Genomic DNA, 23,572 nt, shown 5'->3' with positions numbered 1-23,572 from the left:
CACTTTTGAACGTCAAGCCTAAGGGGCAACTCTCAGCCGACAGCGTTTTGGTTCAAGGACTGTCGTGGTTTATCCCCAGCCGGCAGCAAAGAACCAGGGGGCTGCTCGGTCACTCCCCCCGGGACAAGATGCACAGTCTGCACCTGCCTTCTAGACCGTGGCCTCTATTTCTCGCTTCCACAGGGACTACCAAACCAGCCTGCTTTGCCTTTTCAGGGTCTCCACCTTGGCCCCAATGACTTGGCCCAAGTGGGCTGTGTTCACAGTTTGCCCTTGCGTACATTCAGCTGTCGTGACATCACAAATGGGACCTCTTTGCCCCCTGGCAACGGCTGAACTTGGCAGAGGGAGGGTCAGAGGCAGAGAAACCAGATCTTGAGTTCTGGAGGGAGACCGTGAGAGCTGGAGAAGCACGCAGGGAGCTGAATCCTTACACTGCCCAGCCTTGAGAGTGGAACTGGTAACTTCTGGCATTGTGTTTGTTGACTTACTTGTTTTATCACTATCACTATCATCACCCATTGGTCTTCCAACTCGCCAGCCTTCTCTCTGTCTACTGCAGCACAATGAGTGAACATCTGCTTGAGCCAAGGGGTGGAACGGCTTATTTTGCTGCTTGCTCTCAATAGGGATTGTACCTTAATCTATGGCAGGGCGCTACCTCCGATGATTGTCACGGAACAGCACCCCAGGCAGATAAGAACAGCCATTTGTACTACTTTTGTACGGACAGCACTGTTCCAGTATGTACAGCCCAAAGCACGGGATACTTTTAGGCACTGGCCATCAGGCCACGAACCATTATCAATTACAGCTGATGGTAACCAAAGATTTCTAGAGGCTGTGGCTGCTCTTTCAGCAGTTGATACCATCTCACTGTTTAGCTAGACTGAAGGCCAAAAAGTTAAAGGGTGTGTCCTGTGCTTGTACCGTGATTGTTCTTCACTCCTTGGTTTTTTTCCTTTTTATTTAGGTTAGGCTATAGTTTAGAACCCAGAGCTTGTTTGAGCCTGACAGCTTGAGTACAGAGGCAAAGAAAGGACTGTTGGGTTTAGAATCATAGAATAGAATCATAGAATCTTCACGGTTGGAAAGGACCTTTGAGATCATCGAGTCCAACCATACACACACCCCCAAAAAAAAAAAGAAAAGAAAAAAAAACACAAAAAAAACTCCACAAACAACCAACCTACAATCTCTGCCACTAGAGCATGCCCTGAAGTGACACATCTAGACGTTTCTTAAACACCTCTAGGGATGGGGACCCAAGCTCCTCCCTGGGCAGGCTGTTCCAGTGCCTGACCACTCTTGCAGTCAAGTAATTCTTCCTCATATCTGATCTAAACCTCCCCTGACGCAACTTCACACCATTTCCTCTGGTCCTGTCATTATTCACCTGGGAAAAGAGGCCAACAGCCACCTCTCTGCACCCTCCTTTCAGGGAGTTGTAGAGGGCAATGAGGTCTCCCCTCAGCCTCCTCTTCTCCAAGCTAAACATGCCCAGCTCCCTCAGCCTCTCCTCAGATGACCTGCTCTCCAGACCCCTCACCAGCCTGGTAGCTCTGCTCTGGACACGCTCCAGCACCTCAATGTCCCTCTTGTACAGAGGGGCCCAGAACTGAACACAGCACTCGAGCTGAGGCCTCACCAGTGCCCAGTACAGAGAGGCACGATTGCCGCGGAGACCAGCTTCAGGGCAGGTAAGACTGCGCTGGGGAAGGGATCTGCAGCGAAAGGGCGGACGAAAAACTCTTTTGGGGGCTTTTGGGAGCCGGCAAAGGGCCTCGGCCTGTGCTGAGGGCTGTCAGCTGGTGGGCGGGCTGCTGAGTGAGCCTGGGGCGGAGACAGCACCTCCCCCGGGTTGATCAAACCACCAGGTTATAGGAAGCTTCTGGAAGGGCAGGGACTAGTCCCTGGCCACAGAGCAACCAGTGCTGCCCCCAACTGACCGTGGAGTCACAAGGTCTCGCTTGTGTGTAGAGATCCAGCCATGGTTGCCACCTGGTCGAAGGCATTCATCGATGGCTGAGGATGCCGAAGATGCCAGGAGAAAAGAAGGCGAACGCCCACTCCAGGCTCAACACCGGGCTGCAGCGCCTGCTGAAGAGGCAACAGGTGAGGGACGGGGCAGGAGGGAGAGGCCGGTGGTGGGACGGGGCCGCACGGAGCTGCCTTGCTGGCAGCGGGAGGGCTGCTGTGCCAAGGCAGCCTGAGGACGATAAGGATGTTCCTCGAAGCAGCCACAGCTCTGTCCTAACTGGTAAAAGAACCTTGAAGCCATTAACTACTTCTTCTTATCCCGTCCTTGGTGATTAGCTACTTCTGGCTGTCTCCTCCTTATCACTAGCTGTAACACCAGCTCAGTGACTAAGCATTTGCTCGCACAGTCAGAAGGTCCGTCATTCGCTCTTTTCTCACACGGGAAGAAGGTGAGTAGGAAACAAGCAACACTGTAGTTTGCCTATGGTTATAAACAAAGCAGAGGCCTGTCTTTGGGAACGCAGCCAGCAGCCAGCAGCACCACGGGGAAGGGCAGAGGCCATGACACAAACATCAAAATATTTCATAGAAAAAGTAGAGAAGGAGAGCCGGCACATCCTTCACGTTATCTTCAAAGGCCACACGACAAGGACCTTCGGAAAAATTTATGAGCTGAGATGTGACAGGGCGTAAGGCATTGCAGGCCACCACAGGCCTCATTGGCCAGGCTCTGCCTGGACCAGGCTGATGAGGAGGAGGAAGGTGAGGAAGGGGCAGCAGGCAGGTTCTGCTCTCCAGTCCTCATTGAGATGGCAGGTCCACATCCCATCCCTGCCAGTGTCAGGCCACGATGGCGGGCATGTCGCCGAGAAAAGAAGACACACACTGAGCTACCGAAATATCTGCAGGTCTTTTGCCAGCCATCGTGAGCAAACAGAACCGGGCTGAAAACGCGCGCAGCCCAGCTTGCGTCAGTTTCCCTGGATGATAGAGCTCCGTGGGGGCAGAAAGGTGGTGCACGGGAGGGTCCCCAGCCGATCCCACCCTGCCTTGCAGACCCAAGATCCCACCCAGATCCAAGCACCCAGCACTGCTCAGCCCCCAGCTCTCAGAAGCCTTCAAAAACCACAGGGCTGCTTCTGGAAAACGCCCCCATTCCTAAAGGCACGGATGCTTCCCCTTCCCAGAGGGGCCAGCCCAGAGCGGACAGAACGGCAGGCAGCGGAGCCATAAGTCATGCCGGCACTGGAGCGTCACTGGGTGGGAAGGCAGCTGCCTGCAGAGGACACCAAGGCCTCTTTGCTTCAGCCAGCAGCCCCCAACAGCAGGAGAGCACCCCCCACCCCGGCCTGGTGTCCGTGCAGGCTGACGTTGCCAAGGACGGCGAGACGGGTGCGACAAGAGCTGGCACCAGGTGCCGTGGTGAAGGCCTCGTGCTTGGCCCCGTTGAGGAGCACCACTGCAGAAGGGCAGGGACAGAGCGGCCAGCGGAGCACCTGGGGACACCTGCGTGTCCCACAGGAACCCTGGCACACCCGGAGGAGCCAGACAGGAGCAATGCCTGGGGACAAGGCCCAGGGCGGGGGCACCCCCAGCTGCTGAGCGCCCCCAGGATGGAGCTCTGCAGAGGCCGCTGCCACCGGGCTGGGTGGGAGCTGTTGGCTCGGGCCTGGCAGGGCCCCCGCCAGGGAAGAGCAGGGGCTGCCCTGTGCCGGGCACGGCTGCTCCCGGCCGCTCCCAGCTGCTTCAGAGCCACGGCACAGCTGGTCCCAGCCGGTCCCAGGCGTGGGCATCTCCAAGGTGACCACCAGGGCTCTGTGATGGCATCGCCGCATCATACCGAGGCCATTGTGACGCCGGTGACCGTGGGGGCATTTAAGGAGCGAGAGCCTGGGGGTGCCGGCTCCCCCGGGAGGATGCAGCTCCCTCGGGAGGTGCATCTCCCCTGGGCAACCACGGCACATCGACGGCTGAGGATGCCGAAGATGCCAGGAGAAAAGAAGGCGAACGCCCACTCCAGGCTCAACACCGGGCTGCAGCGCCTGCTGAAGAGGCAACAGGTGAGGGACGGGGCAGGAGGGAGAGGCCGGTGGTGGGACGGGGCCGCACGGAGCTGCCTTGCTGGCAGCGGGAGGGCTGCTGTGCCAAGGCAGCCACCTCCATCCCACGCCTTCTCCTCCTCTTGCCCGCAGATGGACAACAGGCTGCCAGAGACAGCGCCACAGGGCAGGCAGAGCCCGGACTCGTCCCTCCATGGGGACAGGCTGCCACGGCTCCCCTGCCCAGAGACTTCGCAGGCCGCTGGGAGCCGCTGTGCACAGGTAGGGAGCCCGCGGGACATGGGGCAAAACGTCTTCCCGACCCCACGAGCTGCCCATGGGCAGGCGGGAGGTGCAGGAGGGGACAGGCGGGCTCAGCCCCTGTCGCAAGCTGGTCCCCTGTGCCATGCCCAGCAGGCTGTCCGGGCATGCCAGGGCTGCTCCCGGGAGTCACCGTGGGCCGCCAGGGGACCAGCCCTCTCCCACCTGCCTCTGGGACGGGCAGCAGCTGCCTGCGGGGATGAGCGCTGCCCGGGGGGCTGGTGGGGGAGCCCGGCCGCAGGAGCTCTTCCAGCCGGGACGTGGGGACCAGGGTCACAGTCACGCAGCCTCTCTCCTTGCCTTCTCTTGCAGTCGGACAGCGTGGCGCGCAGCAAGGCACTGCCTCGCATCAGGGTGGTGCTGCAGGAGGAGACTCCCCCCAGGCAGGCAGCGACAGCCAGGCACGCACCCACCAGCACCTGCTGCAAGCTGCCGCCTCTGCCAGCAGCACCCTCAGCAGCTCCTGCCGGGGGCTGCCAAACGGCCAGCAGCACTGCAGCCAGCGGCTGCCTACGGCCGGTCCCACCTCCTCGCGGCATCAACCGTGAGCGGGGCAGACCTGCGAAGGTGAGGACATTCAGGCCTGCCCAGCAGCTCCCGCCGGCCTACAGAGAGCTGTAGAGGACACAGCCCCGTGCCTCCCGAGTGAGGTCCGGGCCGAGGTTTTCCCCGGAAGCGGGAGACCCAGCTGTTACCGCAAATGAAAGCTCTCCAAACCAAAAGCAGTTTAGAGAGGAGAGACTGCTTTCTTTGACGTCGGGTGCTAGTGGGAAAACCCACAAATCTAGCACACCTTCCTGGGGATATTCACCCATTATTTAGACACAGAACAGTCTCATCCTTCCGCCTACCTAATACATGGCTCCACCTAGGCTTACATGTTGGTTGGGATGACCCAATAGTCTTTTTGCACATGTGTATCAAATTTTGCTGCGTCGGCAAAACGCTTCTGCGCAAGCGTGAGTGTCTCGGGGGTCCTTTGGGTAAGGAGGCCCTTCCTCACATTACCCTCTTAAGGCATCGAGTCATCTCGGGACAGTCAAAGTTTCCTCTAAGTTTGCCAACTTCCTGAGGATGATAAGGATGCTCCTCGAAGCAGCCACAGCTGCCCAAGGAAGCAAAGGAAAACTTTAGCGGCAACGACCTTCTGGAAAAGGGAAAGACCTTCATGCTGCAGCACAGCTGAAGTCTTTCGGGGACAAGCCAGGGTCTCCTGAGGCAACAGGAGCTGGGGAGTCACAGACAAAGCACCCCAAAGGAAGTGCACCTGAAGAGCAGCACAAAGGAAATGCAGCTGCTGCAGCCGGTGAGACAGCTTCATTGGGCGCCCAGCTGAAGTGCCTTTACGCAAATGCACACAGTATGGGAAACAAGCAAGAGGAGTCAGAGATGTGCGCACGCCTCCAGGACTATGATCTTGGCATCACAGAGACGTGGTGGGATGGCTCTTACGATTGGAGCGTTGGAATGGAGGGATACAGACTCTTCAGGAAGGACGGGCTGGGGAGACAAGGAGGGGATGTTGCCCCCTATGTCAATAAACAGCTGGAGTCCATGGAGCTCCACCTGGGCATGGATGAAGACCCAACAGAGAGCTTATGAGTCAAGATTAAAGGGATCACAGGGGCAGGGGACATTATGGTAGGGGTCTGCTACAGGCCACCTGACCAGGATGACGAAGCAGATGAGGCCCTCCATAGACAGATAGGAGCAGCATCGCGTTCACACGCCCTGGTCATCATGGGGGACTTCAACCACCCCGATACCTGTTGGAAGGACAGCACAGCAAGGCACAAGAAATCCAGGAAGTTCTTGGAATGTGTCGATGACAACTTTCTTCTTCAAATGGTAGAGGAGCCAACAAGGAGAGGAACCATGCTGGACCTTGTCCTTAACAACAAGGAGGGGCTGGTGGGCACTGTCAAGCTCAAGGGTAGCCTCAGCTGCAGCGATCATGAAATGGTAGAATTCAAGATCCTCGGGGCAGTGAGGAGAGCACGCAGCAAGCTCACTACCCTGGACTCCAAGAGAGCAGACTTTGGCCTCTTGAGGGACCTGCTTGGCAGGGTAACATGGGAAAAAGTACTGGAGGGAAGAGAGCTGGTTAGTATTCAAGGATCACCTCCTCCAAGCTCGGGACCGGTGCATCCCAAGAATGAAGAAGTCAGGCAAAAATGCCAGGAGGCCTGCATGGATTAACAAGAAGCTCCGGGACAAGCTCAAAAGCAAAAAGGAGGCCTACAGAGGGTGGAAGCAAGGACGGGTTGACTGGGTGGAATACAGAGAAACTGTCTGAGCGAGCAGGAACCAGATTAGGCAAGCTAAAGCCCAGAGGGAATTAAATCTGGCTAGGGGCACCAAGGATAACAAGAAAAGTTCTATAAGTACGTCAGGGGTAAAGGCAAGCCTAGGGGAGATGTGGGCCCTCTCAGGAAGGAGACAGGAGACCTGTTCACCCAGGATATGGAGACGGCTGAGGTACTGAATGACTTTTTCACCTTAGTCTTCACCGGCAAGGGCTCCAACCACTCCACCCAAGGACGAGGGGTAATGGTTTCAAATGGAAGGAGGGTAGATTTAGATTGGATATCAGGAAGAAATTCTTTCCTGTGAGGGTGGTGAGGCACTGGAACAGGTTGCCCAGAGAAGCTGTGGATGCCCCATCCCTGGAGGGGTTCAAGGCCAGGCTGGATGGGGCTTTGAGCAACCTGGTCTAGTGGGAGGTGTCCCTGCCCATGGCAGGGGGGTTGGAACTAGATGATCCTTAAGGTCCCCTCCAACCCCAACCATTCTATGATTCTATGACTTGGGAAGACAAACGTCATTACTCTGAACATGCCCCCTTCCTCCTTCTTTCCCTGGCTTTATATACTGAGCATGACATCAAATGGCATGGAATGTCCCTTTGGTCAGTCGGGGTCAGCTGTCCTGGCTGTGTCCCCTCCCAACTCCTTGCGCCCCCCAGCCCATTGCTGGTGGGGCGGCGTGAGGAGCAGAAAAGGCCTTGAGAGCTCAGCAACAGCTAAAAACACCAGTGTGCTACTACCAGTGCGCATCCCAAATCCAAAACACATCACACTACACCATCTGCTAGCAAGGAAGTCATCCCTATCCCAGCCGAAACCATGACTCTTGGGTGATGCTGGACTTCAGGAGGTTCCTGCTGGCCCATTTCTGCAGCCCATCCAGCTCCCTGGGCACATCGGAAACAGGAACGTCCTATAAGGCTGAGAGACCACAGGGACCCAGATTTGGGAGGAATCGGAGGAATGTTGCCAAACAGCAATGATGGGAGGAAGGAGATGCAGATGTGGAGTACTAAACTGAATCATAAGGGTCAAACTGTGGGAAAAAAAGAAGCCAAGGAAATACCATTCCCAGTGGACACAGGAGCCACAACGTCACTTTTGAACGTCAAGCCTAAGGGGCAACTCTCAGCCGACAGCGTTTTGGTTCAAGGACTGTCGTGGTTTATCCCCAGCCGGCAGCAAAGAACCAGGGGGCTGCTCGGTCACTCCCCCCGGGACAAGATGCACAGTCTGCACCTGCCTTCTAGACCGTGGCCTCTATTTCTCGCTTCCACAGGGACTACCAAACCAGCCTGCTTTGCCTTTTCAGGGTCTCCACCTTGGCCCCAATGACTTGGCCCAAGTGGGCTGTGTTCACAGTTTGCCCTTGCGTACATTCAGCTGTCGTGACATCACAAATGGGACCTCTTTGCCCCCTGGCAACGGCTGAACTTGGCAGAGGGAGGGTCAGAGGCAGAGAAACCAGATCTTGAGTTCTGGAGGGAGACCGTGAGAGCTGGAGAAGCACGCAGGGAGCTGAATCCTTACACTGCCCAGCCTTGAGAGTGGAACTGGTAACTTCTGGCATTGTGTTTGTTGACTTACTTGTTTTATCACTATCACTATCATCACCCATTGGTCTTCCAACTCGCCAGCCTTCTCTCTGTCTACTGCAGCACAATGAGTGAACATCTGCTTGAGCCAAGGGGTGGAACGGCTTATTTTGCTGCTTGCTCTCAATAGGGATTGTACCTTAATCTATGGCAGGGCGCTACCTCCGATGATTGTCACGGAACAGCACCCCAGGCAGATAAGAACAGCCATTTGTACTACTTTTGTACGGACAGCACTGTTCAAGTATGCACAGCCCAAAGCACGGGATACTTTTAGGCACTGGCCATCAGGCCACGAACCATTATCAATTACAGCTGATGGTAACCAAAGATTTCTAGAGGCTGTGGCTGCTCTTTCAGCAGTTGATACCATCTCACTGTTTAGCTAGACTGAAGGCCAAAAAGTTAAAGGGTGTGTCCTGTGCTTGTACCGTGATTGTTCTTCACTCCTTGGTTTTTTTCCTTTTTATTTAGGTTAGGCTATAGTTTAGAACCCAGAGCTTGTTTGAGCCTGACAGCTTGAGTACAGAGGCAAAGAAAGGACTGTTGGGTTTAGAATCATAGAATAGAATCATAGAATCTTCATGGTTGGAAAGGACCTTTGAGATCATCGAGTCCAACCATACACACACCCCAAAAAAAAAAAGAAAAGAAAAAAAAACACAAAAAAAACTCCACAAACAACCAACCTACAATCTCTGCCACTAGAGCATGCCCTGAAGTGACACATCTAGACGTTTCTTAAACACCTCTAGGGATGGGGACCCAAGCTCCTCCCTGGGCAGGCTGTTCCAGTGCCTGACCACTCTTGCAGTCAAGTAATTCTTCCTAATATCTGATCTAAACCTCCCCTGACGCAACTTCAGACCATTTCCTCTGGTCCTGTCATTATTCACCTGGGAAAAGAGGCCAACAGCCACCTCTCTGCACCCTCCTTTCAGGGAGTTGTAGAAGGCAATGAGGTCTCCCCTCAGCCTCCTCTTCTCCAAGCTCAACATGCCCAGCTCCCTCAGCCTCTCCTCAGATGACCTGCTCTCCAGACCCCTCACCAGCCTGGTAGCTCTGCTCTGGACACGCTCCAGCACCTCAATGTCCCTCTTGTACAGAGGGGCCCAGAACTGAACACAGCACTCGAGGTGAGGCCTCACCAGTGCCCAGTACAGAGAGGCACGATTGCCGCGGAGACCAGCTTCAGGGCGGGTAAGACTGCGCTGGGGAAGGGATCTGCAGCGAAAGGGCGGACGAAAAACTCTTTTGGGGGCTTTTGGGAGCCGGCAAAGGGCCTCGGCCTGTGCTGAGGGCTGTCAGCTGGTGGGCGGGCTGCTGAGTGAGCCTGGGGCGGAGACAGCACCTCCCCCGGGTTGATCAAACCACCAGGTTATAGGAAGCTTCTGGAAGGGCAGGGACTAGTCCCTGGCCACAGAGCAACCAGTGCTGCCCCCAACTGACCGTGGAGTCACAAGGTCTCGCTTGTGTGTAGAGATCCAGCCATGGTTGCCACCTGGTCGAAGGCATTCATCGATGGCTGAGGATGCCGAAGATGCCAGGAGAAAAGAAGGCGAACGCCCACTCCAGGCTCAACACCGGGCTGCAGCGCCTGCTGAAGAGGCAACAGGTGAGGGACGGGGCAGGAGGGAGAGGCCGGTGGTGGGACGGGGCCGCACGGAGCTGCCTTGCTGGCAGCGGGAGGGCTGCTGTGCCAAGGCAGCCTGAGGACGATAAGGATGTTCCTCGAAGCAGCCACAGCTCTGTCCTAACTGGTAAAAGAACCTTGAAGCCATTAACTACTTCTTCTTATCCCGTCCTTGGTGATTAGCTACTTCTGGCTGTCTCCTCCTTATCACTAGCTGTAACACCAGCTCAGTGACTAAGCATTTGCTCGCACAGTCAGAAGGTCCGTCATTCGCTCTTTTCTCACACGGGAAGAAGGTGAGTAGGAAACAAGCAACACTGTAGTTTGCCTATGGTTATAAACAAAGCAGAGGCCTGTCTTTGGGAACGCAGCCAGCAGCACCACGGGGAAGGGCAGAGGCCATGACACAAACATCAAAATATTTCATAGAAAAAGTAGAGAAGGAGAGCCGGCACATCCTTCACGTTATCTTCAAAGGCCACACGACAAGGACCTTCGGAAAAATTTATGAGCTGAGATGTGACAGGGTGTAAGGCATTGCAGGCCACCACAGGCCTCATTGGCCAGGCTCTGCCTGGACCAGGCTGATGAGGAGGAGGAAGGTGAGGAAGGGGCAGCAGGCAGGTTCTGCTCTCCAGTCCTCATTGAGATGGCAGGTCCACATCCCATCCCTGCCAGTGTCAGGCCACGATGGCGGGCATGTCGCCGAGAAAAGAAGACACACACTGAGCTACCGAAATATCTGCAGGTCTTTTGCCAGCCATCGTGAGCAAACAGAACCGGGCTGAAAACGCGCGCAGCCCAGCTTGCGTCAGTTTCCCTGGATGATAGAGCTCCGTGGGGGCAGAAAGGTGGTGCACGGGAGGGTCCCCAGCTGATCCCACCCTGCCTTGCAGACCCAAGATCCCACCCAGATCCAAGCACCCAGCACTGCTCAGCCCCCAGCTCTCAGAAGCCTTCAAAAACCACAGGCTGCTTCTGGAAAACGCCCCCATTCCTAAAGGCACGGATGCTTCCCCTTCCCAGAGGGGCCAGCCCAGAGCGGGCAGCACGGCAGGCAGCGGAGCCATAAGTCATGCCGGCACTGGAGCGTCACTGGGTGGGAAGGCAGCTGCCTGCAGAGGACACCAAGGCCTCTTTGCTTCAGCCAGCAGCCCCCAACAGCAGGAGAGCACCCCCCACCCCAGCCTGGTGTCCGTGCAGGCTGACGTTGCCAAGGACGGCGAGACGGGTGCGACAAGAGCTGGCACCAGGTGCCGTGGTGAAGGCCTCGTGCTTGGCCCCGTTGAGGAGCACCACTGCAGAAGGGCAGGGACAGAGCGGCCAGCGGAGCACCTGGGGACACCTGCGTGTCCCACAGGAACCCTGGCACACCCGGAGGAGCCAGACAGGAGCAATGCCTGGGGACACGGCCCAGGGCGGGGGCACCCCCAGCTGCTGAGCGCCCCCAGGATGGAGCTCTGCAGAGGCCGCTGCCACCGGGCTGGGTGGGAGCTGTTGGCTCGGGCCACGGCACAGCTGGTCCCAGCCAGTCCCAGGCGTGGGCATCTCCAAGGTGACCACCAGGGCTCTGTGATGGCATCGCTGTCAGCTGGTGGGCGGGCTGCTGAGTGAGCCTGGGGCGGAGACAGCACCTCCCCCGGTTTGACCAAGCCACCAGGTTATAGGAAGCTTCCGGAAGGGCAGGGACTAGTCCCTGGCCACAGAGCAACCAGTGCTGCCCCCAACTGACCATGGAGTCACAAGGTCTCGCTTGTGTATAGGGATCCAGCCGTGGTTGCTACCTGGTCGAAGGTGGCTGTTAAAAAAACTGTGCGCACCCAGACAGAGGCCCCACACAAACATATGGGCATCCAGGCCTCTGGCTGCAGAGAGTGCCGGAGCCTGGCACTCGCGATGGAGGGCAGCGGAGACAACACCTGTGTCAGATGTGAGCAGGTGAATGATCTGCTCATTCTGGTGGCTGAGCTGAAGGAGCAAGTGGAAAGGTCGAGGAGTATCAGAGAATGTGAGAGGGAGAGTGACTGGTGGACCCACTCCCTGAGGGAAAGAGAACAGGGTGAGGCCCCACACAAGTCAGAGGACCCCCTCCCCTCTCGTCACCAGGCAATAGGAGGGGATGGCAGAGACGAGGGGGAATGGAAACAGGTCCCTGCTCGGGGAAGCAGGAGAATCCCCTCCCGGCCCCTCTCACCTTCCCAGTTATCTTTGCAGAACAGATATGAAGCCCTGCAGGAGGAACTGGCTGTTGGAGAGGAGGATGATATACCCAGGCCAGGAACGTCAGAAAGACCAAGTCGCCATGGACCCAGCATCACAGCTGGCTCCAAAAGGAAAAGCAGACGGGTCATTGTGGTGGGTGACTCTCTATTGAGGGGGGCGGAGGGGCCAATATGCCGTCCAGACCCACTTCACAGGGATGTCTGCTGCCTCCCTGGGGCACGGGTCAGGGATGTGTTAGGCAAACGTCCGGCCCTAGTAAACTCCTCTGACTACTACCCCCTCTTAGTATTTCAGGTGGGTAGTGACGAAGTGGGTAGGAGGAGCCCAAAATCGGTTAAAAGAGATTTTAGAGCCCTGGGGCGACGGCTTAAGGGGCCAGGAACACAAGTTGTATTCTCCTCCATCCCTTCCGTGGCAATCACGAATGAGGAAATTAACAGGAAGAGGCAACAGGTCAACTCGTGGCTCCGGGACTGGTGTTATCAGCAGGGCTTTGGGTTTTTTGATCACAGGCCGCTATATGAGTCACCTGACCTGCTGGTGGCAGGTGGGATGCACCTGTCCCAGAAGGGGAAAAGAATTTTGGGGCAGGAGTTAGCAAGGCTCATTGACAGGGCTTTAAACTAGATATGAGGGGGGGAGGGGAGACAACTGGGCCTGTCAGGAATAAACCCAAGGGAGGCATGCCAGGGCTTGAAGGATGGTGGACTAGCAAGGACTCTCACCCTGACATTTCATTTGAGAGAAGGGACAGACATTTAGAAATCATGGAAGCACCTGGGGGGGAACTGGTGGGAAATGGGGCCCACACTCACAAAAAGGTGCTGGAGTCATTAGCACATCTGAAGTGCATCTATACCAATGCACGCAGTATGCGCAACAAACAGGGGGAGCTTGAAGCCATGATGCACCAGGGAAACTATGACATAGTGGCTATCACAGAAACGTGGTGGGATGCCTCACACGACTGGAGTGCCACAATCGATGGCTACAAGCTCTTCAGGAGGGACAGACAGGAAAGGAGAGGTGGAGGAGTGGCCCTGTATATTAGAGAATGCTATGAGAGCTCGGAAATCAAGTATAGTGATGATGGGGTGGAGAGTGTTTGGATTAGGTTAAGGGCCGATAAAGCTGATATCACTGTGGGAGTCTGCTATAGACCTCCCGACCAAAGCAGTGAGGCGGACGAAGCTTTCTATAAGCAGCTGGGGGGAATCTCGCGGTCACTTGCCGTTGTTTTTGTGGGGAACTTTAACCTCCCGGATATCTGCTGGGAATACAACACAGCAGAGAGGGAACAATCCAGGAGGTTCCTGGAATGTGTGGAAGATAACTTCCTCAACACAGCTGGTAAGTGAGCCGACAAGGGAAGGTCCCTCCTGAACCTGCTTCTTGTGAACAGGGAAGAACTTGTGGGGGAAGTAAAGGTTGGTGGCCGTCTAGGGCACAGTGATCGTGAGATGAACAAATTTCTGATTCTTGGGGAAACAAGGAGAGGGGTTAGTAAAACTGCCACCTTAGACTTCCGGAGGGCAAATTTTGACCTGTTCAGAAGACTGCTGGACAAAGTCCCTTGGGAGGCTGCCCTGAAGGATATAGGAGCCCAGAAAGGCTGGACATACTTCAAGAGAGAAGTCTTAAAGGCACAGGAGGAGGCTGTCCCTGTGTGCCGAAAAACAAGTAGGCGGGGAAGGAGACCGGCCTGGCTAAATAGGGACCTTTGGCTGGACCTCAAGAACAAAAGGAGAGCCTATGACCTCTGGAAGAGGGGGAAGGTCTCTCATGAAGACTATAAGGATATAGCGAAGCTATGCAGGGAGAAAATTAGGAAAGCCAAAGCGCAGCTAGAGCTCAACCTAGCTACAGCTGTTAAGGATAACAAAAAATGTTTCTATAAATTCATTAAAAACAAAAGGAGGATTAGGGAAAATCTCCCTCCCTTACTGGATGCAGAGGGAAACATAGTCACAAAGGATGAGGAGAAGGCTGAGGGGCTCAATGCCTACTTTGCCTCAGTCTTTAGCAGTGGAACTAGCTGTTCCCTGAGCACCCAGCCTCGTGAGCTGGGAGACAGGGAGGAGAAGCTGACGAGGTCATCACAATGAAAGAGGAAGTGATCTACGACCTGCTACGCCGCTCGGATGCGCACAAGTCTATGGGACGGGATGGGTTACATCCAAGAGTGCTGAAAGAGTTGGCAGACGTGCTCGCCAAGCCACTTTCCATTATCTACCTGAAGTCATGGCTAACTGGGGAGGTCCCAATGGACTGGAGGGTAGCAAATGTAGCACCCATCTACAAAAAAGGCAGAAAGGAGGATCCGGGAAACTATAGGCCTGTCAGTCTGACCTCGGTAGCAGGGAAGGTCATGGAGCAGATCATCTTGAGTGCCATTACAAGTCATATAATGGACAAGCAGGGGATCAGGCCTAGTCAGCACGGGTTTAGGAAAGGCAGGTCCTGCCTGACGAACCTGATCTCCTTCTATGACAAGATGAGCCGGTTATTGGACGAGGGAAAGGCTGTGGACATTGTCTACCTAGACTTTCAAAAAGCACTTGACACTGTCCCCCATAGAATTCTCATGGAAAAACTGGCGGCTCATGGCCTGGATGAGCATACGATCTGCTGGATCAAGCCCTGGCTGGCTGGGCGGTCCCAAAGAGTGGTGGTCAATGGAGTTAAATCCAGCTGGCGGCCGGTCACAAGTGGTGTCCCTCAGGGCTCGGTGTTGGGACCATTTCTGTTCAACATCTTTATTGATGACCCTGATAAGGACATAGAGTGTATCATCAGCAAGTTTGCAGATGACACGAAGCTAAGCGGGAGTGTTGATCTACGTGAGGATAGGGAGGCTCTACAGAGAGACTTGGCTAGATTGGACCGATGGGCCAATGCTAATGGTATGAGCTTCAACAAGGCCGAGTGCTGGGTCCTGCACTTGGGCCACAACAACCCCATGCATCGCTACAGGCTTGGGGCAGTGTGGCTGGAGAGCTGCCTGGCAGAAAAGGACCTGGGGGTTCTAATTGACAAGCGGCTGAACATGAGCCAGCAGTGTGCCCAGGTGGCCAAGAGGGCCAATGGCATCCTGGCTTGTATTAGAAATAGTGTGACCAGCAGGAGGAGGGAGGTGATTGTCCCCCTGTACTCAGCACTGGTGAGGCCACACCTTGAGTATTGTGTCCAGTTTTGGGCACCTCAATACAAGAGAGATATCGAGGTGCTGGAGCGAGTGCAGAGGAGGGCAACGAAGCTGGTGAAGGGCCTGGAGAATAAATCTTATGAGGAGCGATTGAAGGAGCTGGGACTGTTTAGTTTGAGGAAAAGGAGGCTGAAGGGAGACCTCATCACTCTCTACAACTACTTGAAAGGCCATTGTAGAGAGGTTGGTGCTGGTCTCTTCTCACAGGTAATTAGCGATAGAACAAGAGGGAATGGCTTCAAGCTGCAGCAGGGTAGGTTTAGGCTGGACATGAGGAAAAACTTCTTCACAGAAAGAGTGGTCAGACACTGGAATAGGCTGCCCAGGGAGGTGGTGGAGTCACCATCCCCGAATGTGTTTAAGACTCGTTTAGATGTGGTGTTAAGGGATATGGTGTAAGGGAGAACTTTGTAGAGCGGAGATAATGGTGGGACTCGATGATCCCAGGGGTCTTTTCCAACCTAAGTGATTCTATGATTCTATGGAGCATCGCTGTGTGGGAAGGCAGCTGCCTGCCGAGGACACCAAGGCCTCTTTGCTTCAGCCAGCAAAGAGGAGGAGAGAGAACCCCCCCTTGCCTGGTGCCCGTGCAGGCTGACGTTGCCAAGGACGGCGAGACGGGTGCGACAAGAGCTGGCACCAGGTGCCGTGGTGAAGGCCTCGTGCTTGGCCCTGTTGAGGAGCACCGCTGCAGAAGGGCAGGGACAGAGCGGCCAGCGGAGCACCTGGGGACACCTGGGGTGGTCCCAATGGACTGGAGGGTAGCAAATGTAGCACTCATCTACAAAAAAGGCAGAAAGGAGGATCCGGGAAACTATAAGCCTGTCAGTCTGACCTTGGTAGCAGGGAAGGTCATGGAGCAGATCATCCTGAGTGCCATTACAACTCATATAAGGGACAAGCAGGGGATCAGGCCTAGTCAGCATGGGCCCTGGTGGTCACCTTGGAGATGCCCACGCCTGGGACCGGCTGGGACCAGCTGTGCTGTGGCTCTGAAGCAGCTGGGAGCGGCCGGGAGCAGCCGTGCCCGGCACAGGGCAGCCCCTGCAGAGCTCCATCCTGGGGGCGCTCAGCAGCTGGGGGTGCCCCCGCCCTGGGCCTTGTCCCCAGGCATTGCTCCTGTCCGGCTCCTCCGGGTGTGCCAGGGTTCCTGTGGGACACGCAGGTGTCCCCAGGTGCTCCGCTGGCCGCTCTGTCCCTGCCCTTCTGCAGTGGTGCTCCTCAACGGGGCCAAGCACGAGGCCTTCACCACGGCACCTGGTGCCAGCTCTTGTCGCACCCGTCTCGCCGTCCTTGGCAACGTCAGCCTGCACGGACACCAGGCTGGGGTGGGGGGTTCTCTCCTGCTGTTGGGGGCTGCTGGCTGAAGCAAAGAGGCCTTGGTGATAAAACAAGTAAGTCAACAAACACAATGCCAGAAGTTACCAGTTCCACTCTCAAGGCTGGGCAGTGTAAGGATTCAGCTCCCTGCGTGCTTCTCCAGCTCTCACGGTCTCCCTCCAGAACTCAAGATCTGGTTTCTCTGCCTCTGACCCTCCCTCTGCCAAGTTCAGCCGTTGCCAGGGGGCAAAGAGGTCCCATTTGTGATGTCACGACAGCTGAATGTACGCAAGGGCAAACTGTGAACACAGCCCACTTGGGCCAAGTCATTGGGGCCAAGGTGGAGACCCTGAAAAGGCAAAGCAGGCTGGTTTGGTAGTCCCTGTGGAAGCGAGAAATAGAGGCCACGGTCTAGAAGGCAGGTGCAGACTGTGCATCTTGTCCCGGGGGGAGTGACCGAGCAGCCCCCTGGTTCTTTGCTGCCGGCTGGGGATAAACCACGACAGTCCTTGAACCAAAACGCTGTCGGCTGAGAGTTGCCCCTTAGGCTTGACGTTCAAAAGTGACGTTGTGGCTCCTGTGTCCACTGGGAATGGTATTTCCTTGGCTTCTTTTTTTCCCACAGTTTGACCCTTATGATTCAGTTTAGTACTCCACATCTGCGTCTCCTTCCTCCCATCATTGCTGTTTGGCAACATTCCTCCGATTCCTCCCAAATCTGGGTCCCTGTGCTCTCTCAGCCTTATAGGACGTTCCTGTTCCCGATGTGCCCAGGGAGCTGGATGGGCTGCAGAAATGGGCCAGCAGGAACCTCCTGAAGTCCAGCATCACCCAAGAGTCATGGTTTCGGCTGGGATAGGGATGACTTCCTTGCTAGCAGATGGTGTAGTGTGATGTGTTTTGGATTTGGGATGCGCACTGGTAGTAGCACACTGGTGTTTTTAGCTGTTGCTGAGCTCTCAAGGCCTTTTCTGCTCCTCACACCGCCCCACCAGCAATGGGCTGGGGGGCGCAAGGAGTTGGGAGGGGACACAGCCAGGACAGCTGACCCCGACTGACCAAAGGGACATTCCATGCCATTTGATGTCATGCTCAGTATATAAAGCCAGGGAAAGAAGGAGGAAGGGGGCATGTTCAGAGTAATGACGTTTGTCTTCCCAAGTCATAGAATCATAGAATGGTTGGGGTTGGAGGGGACCTTAAAGATCATCCAGTTCCAACCCCCCTGCCATGGGCAGGGACACCTCCCACTAGACCAGGACCAGGTTGCTCAAAGCCCCATCCAGCCTGGCCTTGAACCCCTCCAGGGATGGGGCATCCACAGCTTCTCTGGGCAACCTGTTCCAGTGCCTCACCACCCTCACAGGAACGAATTTCTTCCTGATATCCAATCTAAATCTACCCTCCTTCCATTTGAAACCATTACCCCTCGTCCTTGGGTGGAGTGGTTGGAGCCCTTGCCGGTGAAGACTAAGGTGAAAAAGTCATTCAGTACCTCAGCCGTCTCCATATCCTGGGTGAACAGGTCTCCTGTCTCCTTCCTGAGAGGGCCCACATCTCCCCTAGGCTTGCCTTTACCCCTGACGTACTTATAGAACTTTTCTTGTTATCCTTGGTGCCCCTAGCCAGATTTAATTCCCTCTGGGCTTTAGCTTGCCTAATCTGGTTCCTGCTCGCTCAGACAGTTTCTCTGTATTCCACCCAGTCAACCCGTCCTTGCTTCCACCCTCTGTAGGCCTCCTTTTTGCTTTTGAGCTTGTCCCGGAGCTTCTTGTTAATCCATGCAGGCCTCCTGGCATTTTTGCCTGACTTCTTCATTCTTGTATTGCCAAAAGGGAGCAAAACCATTGGTGCAGCTGGATGCAAGCCAGAGCTCTGTAAGCAAACAGGGCGTACAGACTATTTTCCTCATATGCAGATTTCCCTGCAAAAGGATGGGGTTCAGAAAAATCTGAAAGGATAAGGAAGTTTTCAGTTACTAAACATGAATATGTCTAACTAGAATAAGCCTAAAGGTTTTTTACAAAATTGAGGTTTTCCTGCCTGAAAAACTCTTTTTGCTCACAGCTGACATTCCAAGCACCAGTATTTTGGATGTTTTAGCTTTTTATGAAGGCAACCTGACATCAGCCTGACAGTGAAGACTGGCATAGTGGGGATCGTAACTGGACAAGGATAATGATCTCAACCAGACTAGAGTGGAACACCGCAGTGGCTCGCTTATGAAAATTGCTGACAGCTCTCTCTAAGTTCTGTTGCGCTGCAGAGCTTCCAATGAACAGCCGGGATCTGCAAAGCTTTCTAGAAATTGTCTTTGGATCTACTCTCGTACCTGGGATAATTTCCAATATGTCAAATAAGATCATGGCATGAGCGGTGGGTGCAGCATCTTCTAACAGTTATAGAAGTTGTCTATCTCTTAGGATGGGTGTAATGCACAAGCCCCCCCCCCGCCATCTCCACGGGTGACTGGGGATTACTGTAGCATATACTGTTGTTACACAAAACCGATTCTCTGCTCCTGTCTAGGGACAAAATTGATCTGCTGACAGTCCCTTCTATTGGTAACATTGGGAAACTTGTGTATTGAATTCTAGTTGCTGTGGCTGTGCTCACCGGCTCTGTTCAGTAGCACTAACAATATTCATTCCTTTTTCCAGAAATTAACACTTCGATTGAACAATGACTATGAGCTGCTGGACGACGAACTGCTACAGCTCACCTTATCATGCCAGAGGCTGTTATTTCTGAAAGTGCGGGCATTTCTAAGTGTCATCTTTGTGGAGAGGCTGCTCCAAAACCATGCAGAAGGGAAATGCAGTTTGACTACTATAAAGGTAAGACTTTGTGCTTCAAAACTCCCATTCCCTTTCTCTCTCCAATGCCCAGAGAAAAGTGAGGTCCCCATGCCCAGAGAAAGGTCACTTATGGAAATGTTAACATAACTACCTTCCCTAGATTATGTTTTAGCATTATAACAAGCCTGAGAACCACTCACAGAATTGGGGCTTTCTGACCTCCTTAGCCAGATACAGAATACTGCAGAAGCTGAATAACAAGCCCCAGCAATTCCACAAGTCCTTCCTAGGCTGGGGTTCCCTGTGTCTCCTCTAGTTCAAGCTGGGGATTCTCAGTCACCTCCCAGCCCCAGCGATAACGTCTATGCTGAAGTTGAGGCCCACTTTAAGTTGAATCCCACTAAACCGCCAACAGATGGAAGCACACCTCACTCTTTAGGGATGCCGTGTTGAACCGGGGCCAGACCACGACTGTAGCTGGTGTACACCATGTTGCCATGCTGCTTTGCGTGCCAGATGCTGAATTCAGTGGATCCTCCCTGATCTGTGCAGGTCCCGGGGAGGCCTCAGTTCTGGGGGTAAAAGCAACCTTGCACTTCCCAGAGATTCTTCAGCAGGAGATGATGTTTTCAGTCAGTTTGGAGTGAAAACAATAACATCTCGAGATTTTACTCAAAGCCAAGGCATTTGGCTTCTCTGGGTTCCTCATTAGCCACAGAGGCTTCTTTTCTCACGAGCTTTAATGGGCTGGGCGTGCTCCATGTATCTGAGAGACGTAACTGTCATTCATTCGTACAGGTCGGGATTTACACAGCCCAAGAAGACACCAGTGAAGAGGGTCGGCTCTTGCATGATATTTACAGGAGGTTCAAATACCTGATTGACTCAGAGATCAATTATTTTGTCGTCATCCACTCAATGGCATAAACCAGAGGAAGCGAGAAGAACACTCAGTGCCATCTGCAAGCAATGAATGGATCCTTTGGAGGGCTCTAGGAAGGGATTTGAATCTTGACAGCAGTGTCTCTGAAAGAGAGAGACCTTTACAGCAAGACAGAGGCAAGGGACAGGGTTACGCTCCACGCATTAAAATGTTGGATTTGGGAATGGGCCTCCTATGTCTCCAGCATCATTTCTTCTTGCCCTTGCTTTGTTTTTCCTCGCCAGAACCAAAGGAAGCAGCGAGCCCTTTTCCACCCTTACGGGCATCTCTAGGAAAATTAAGGCCCTCCTCTTTCTTCAGCACCTCTGACTGTAGAGCTTCAAACACCTTACCAATGAAGCCCATCGCGCTGTTTTCATTTTACAAAGAACAAAAGTGAGACATGGGGTGATGTCGTGGTTTAACTTCAGCCAGCAACAAAGAACCAGGCGGTCGCTTGCTCACTTCCCCCCTGCTGTGGGAGAAGGGTAGAATGGGAAGAAAAAGGCAAAAGTCGTGGGTTGAGATAAAGGCAGTTTAACAGAACAGTGAAGGAAAGAGGAAAACCACAACAATAACGCTGTTAGAGGAATGTACAAAACACCATTAATGTACCACTGCTCACCGACTGGACCCGGGAAGCCCCCAGCCCACTCCTCAGCTGGGATTTCCTGCTCCCTTTTCCAGCCAGCTCCTGGCTATGGAATACCTGTGTCCCATGCCAGCTCCTTGGGAAAATTATCCCTATGCCCGCCAGCACCAGCATGTTGCCCACCCCTTGTCCTATACCATCAGCGTCATGCCCAGATCTTACACTTTCCAGTGAGTTACCACCACTTTCCCCTGTTTTTGATATATACACACATATATAGACATGCAGCTATCATAGAATCATAGAATTGTCCAGGTTGGAAGGGACCTTTCAGATCATCGAGTCCAACCATCAACCTAACACTGACAAAAAACACCACTACCCCGTGTCCCTCAGCACCACATCTGCCCGGTTTTTAAATACCTCCAGGGATGGCGACTCCACCACTTCCCTGGGCAGCCTGTTCCAATGCTTGACAACCCTTTTGGTGAAGACATTTTTCCTAATATCCATCCTAAACCTCCCCTGGTGCAACTTGAGGCTATTTCCACTTCTCCTATCGCCTGTTCCTTGGGAGAAGAGACCGACCCTTAGTCTTGCGGCCATCCCTCTACAATGTCCGTTGAGTTCATTTCATCCATGGCTTTGGGCTCCCTCTGTTAGAGCATTCTCTCAGGGCAGGGGAGATGGTGTGTAGTGCTGGAGTGCTGCATGCTGTATCCAGAGCTCACGGCCGGTGTAGCTGGTGCAGCCCCTGCCCACAGTTTGTGGCTTGAAGATGTCAATCTCGAGGAAGTTGCTGGGCACCAGTTGCTGAGGTCAGGTCTGATCCCATCACCACTGCGCATTACTCAGGTTCATCACAGTCCATCTGCCATTGTTTTGGATGATGCTTATTCTAATACCATTGGTATGGCATCTAGCAATTCCAGTAATGACAACTTACAGTGGCAGGGTTATTTAGCAATTAACATCACACAATTTGATTCATTGGCTATTCTCACCCACACTCAGATCCCCATGAGGTGCACATCAGAGCTCCCCATCCTTCTACATCACCCACCAAGTGCTCCCAGGTCCCTAAGTGAAAGCAGTCCCATGAATGGGTTTGCCTTTGCCTGAGGCAGGACTAACCCAGACCGTCTTCCCTGACATATTCTTCCTGTGCACTATGGGGACTTTATCCCCTTCTACAGTACATGGAAGTTCTGGTTGGGCAGGGCCAGCTCGATTGGTAGATCCCCTGGTGTTAACTAGCCAGGTGGCCTTCGCTAAATGTGTATCCCAGTGTTTTAAGGTCCCTCTACCCATTGCGCGCAGTGTAGTTTTTAACAGCCCGTTGTATTTTTCAATCTTCCCAGAGGCTGGTGCGTGACAGGGGATGTGATACACCCACTCAGTGCCACGCTCTTTGGCCCAGGGGTCTATAAGAGTGTTTCAGAAATGAGTCCCGTTGTCTGACTCAATTCTCTCTGGGGTACCATGTCGCCACAGGCCTTGCTTTTCAAGGCCCAGGACAGTGTTCTGGGCAGTGGCATGGGGCACAGGGTGTGTTTCCAGCCATCCAGTGGTTGCTTCCACCACTATGAGCACATGGTCCTTATCTTGGTGGGTTTATGGGAGTGTGGTATCATCAATCTGCCAGGCCTCCCCATGTTGATATTTCAGCCATCGTCCTCCATACCACAGAGGCTTTCACCACTTGACTCACTTGATTGCAGCACATTTCACATTCATGGATAACCTGTGCAGTGGTGTCCATGGTCAAGTCCACCCCTCGGTCACAAGCCCATCTCTAAGTTGCCTCTCTTCTTTGGTGGCCTGAGGTGACATGAGCCCACCAAGCTATGAATAACTCACCCTTATGTTTCCAGTCCAGATCCACCTGAGCCACTTCAATTATAGCAGCCCGATCCGCCTGCTGGTTGTTCTGATGTTCCTCAGTGATCCGACTTCGTGAGTATAAGAAGACACCACCAGTATAGTATGTACGAAGGCCACCACATTCCTGCTGCAGCTTTCATTAATTACCTTGCTGTGCAACAGAGATATCTTATTCCTCAGATATGCCGTGCTGTCACTCAGTCAGAATAAAAAGAAGGGGGTAGCTGGAAAGAAAAGAATCCCTCAAGTGCAGAGTAACACACCAACAAGCGAAACCAGTCGGATCTCATTGCAGGCACCAGTCCTGCACATTTACTCACCTGCCCCAGGTCCCACGGTCCCAATAGCAATTTCTGTGGGTAACACTCTCTAGGAGCTCTGATAAAGTAGCATCCTGAAGGCCTTACCATCAGGGGTGAGCTTCTTGAGTGCTGGAAACATGAATCTCTTCATATCAGTGTTCACGGTTCCCACCTTAGTTCTACCCTCCTCTACACCTGACAGAACCTATCCCACTGGGGGATAGTCAAACACTGTCCCACTGCCTCCCTTTCCCTCTTCTTTCACACTGCAAAGCAGCTCAAGAGAAAAGCAGCTGCGATAGCGGCAGCCAGTGCCTGGGACCTCACAGTCCCTCACAAGACTGGCAGGCAGATGAGGGGAACAGAGCGGGGCAGCAAACGGTGCTGCTGGGTCACAGACAACTCCACTGTCACCCACACACATTGTCACGTCCCAGTCTCAGGAAAGAGGG

This window comes from Rissa tridactyla, chromosome 1 (genome assembly GCF_028500815.1).
Source record: "Rissa tridactyla isolate bRisTri1 chromosome 1, bRisTri1.patW.cur.20221130, whole genome shotgun sequence".
NCBI lineage: Eukaryota > Metazoa > Chordata > Aves > Charadriiformes > Laridae > Rissa > Rissa tridactyla.
Note: the sequence above shows the minus strand (reverse complement) of the source record.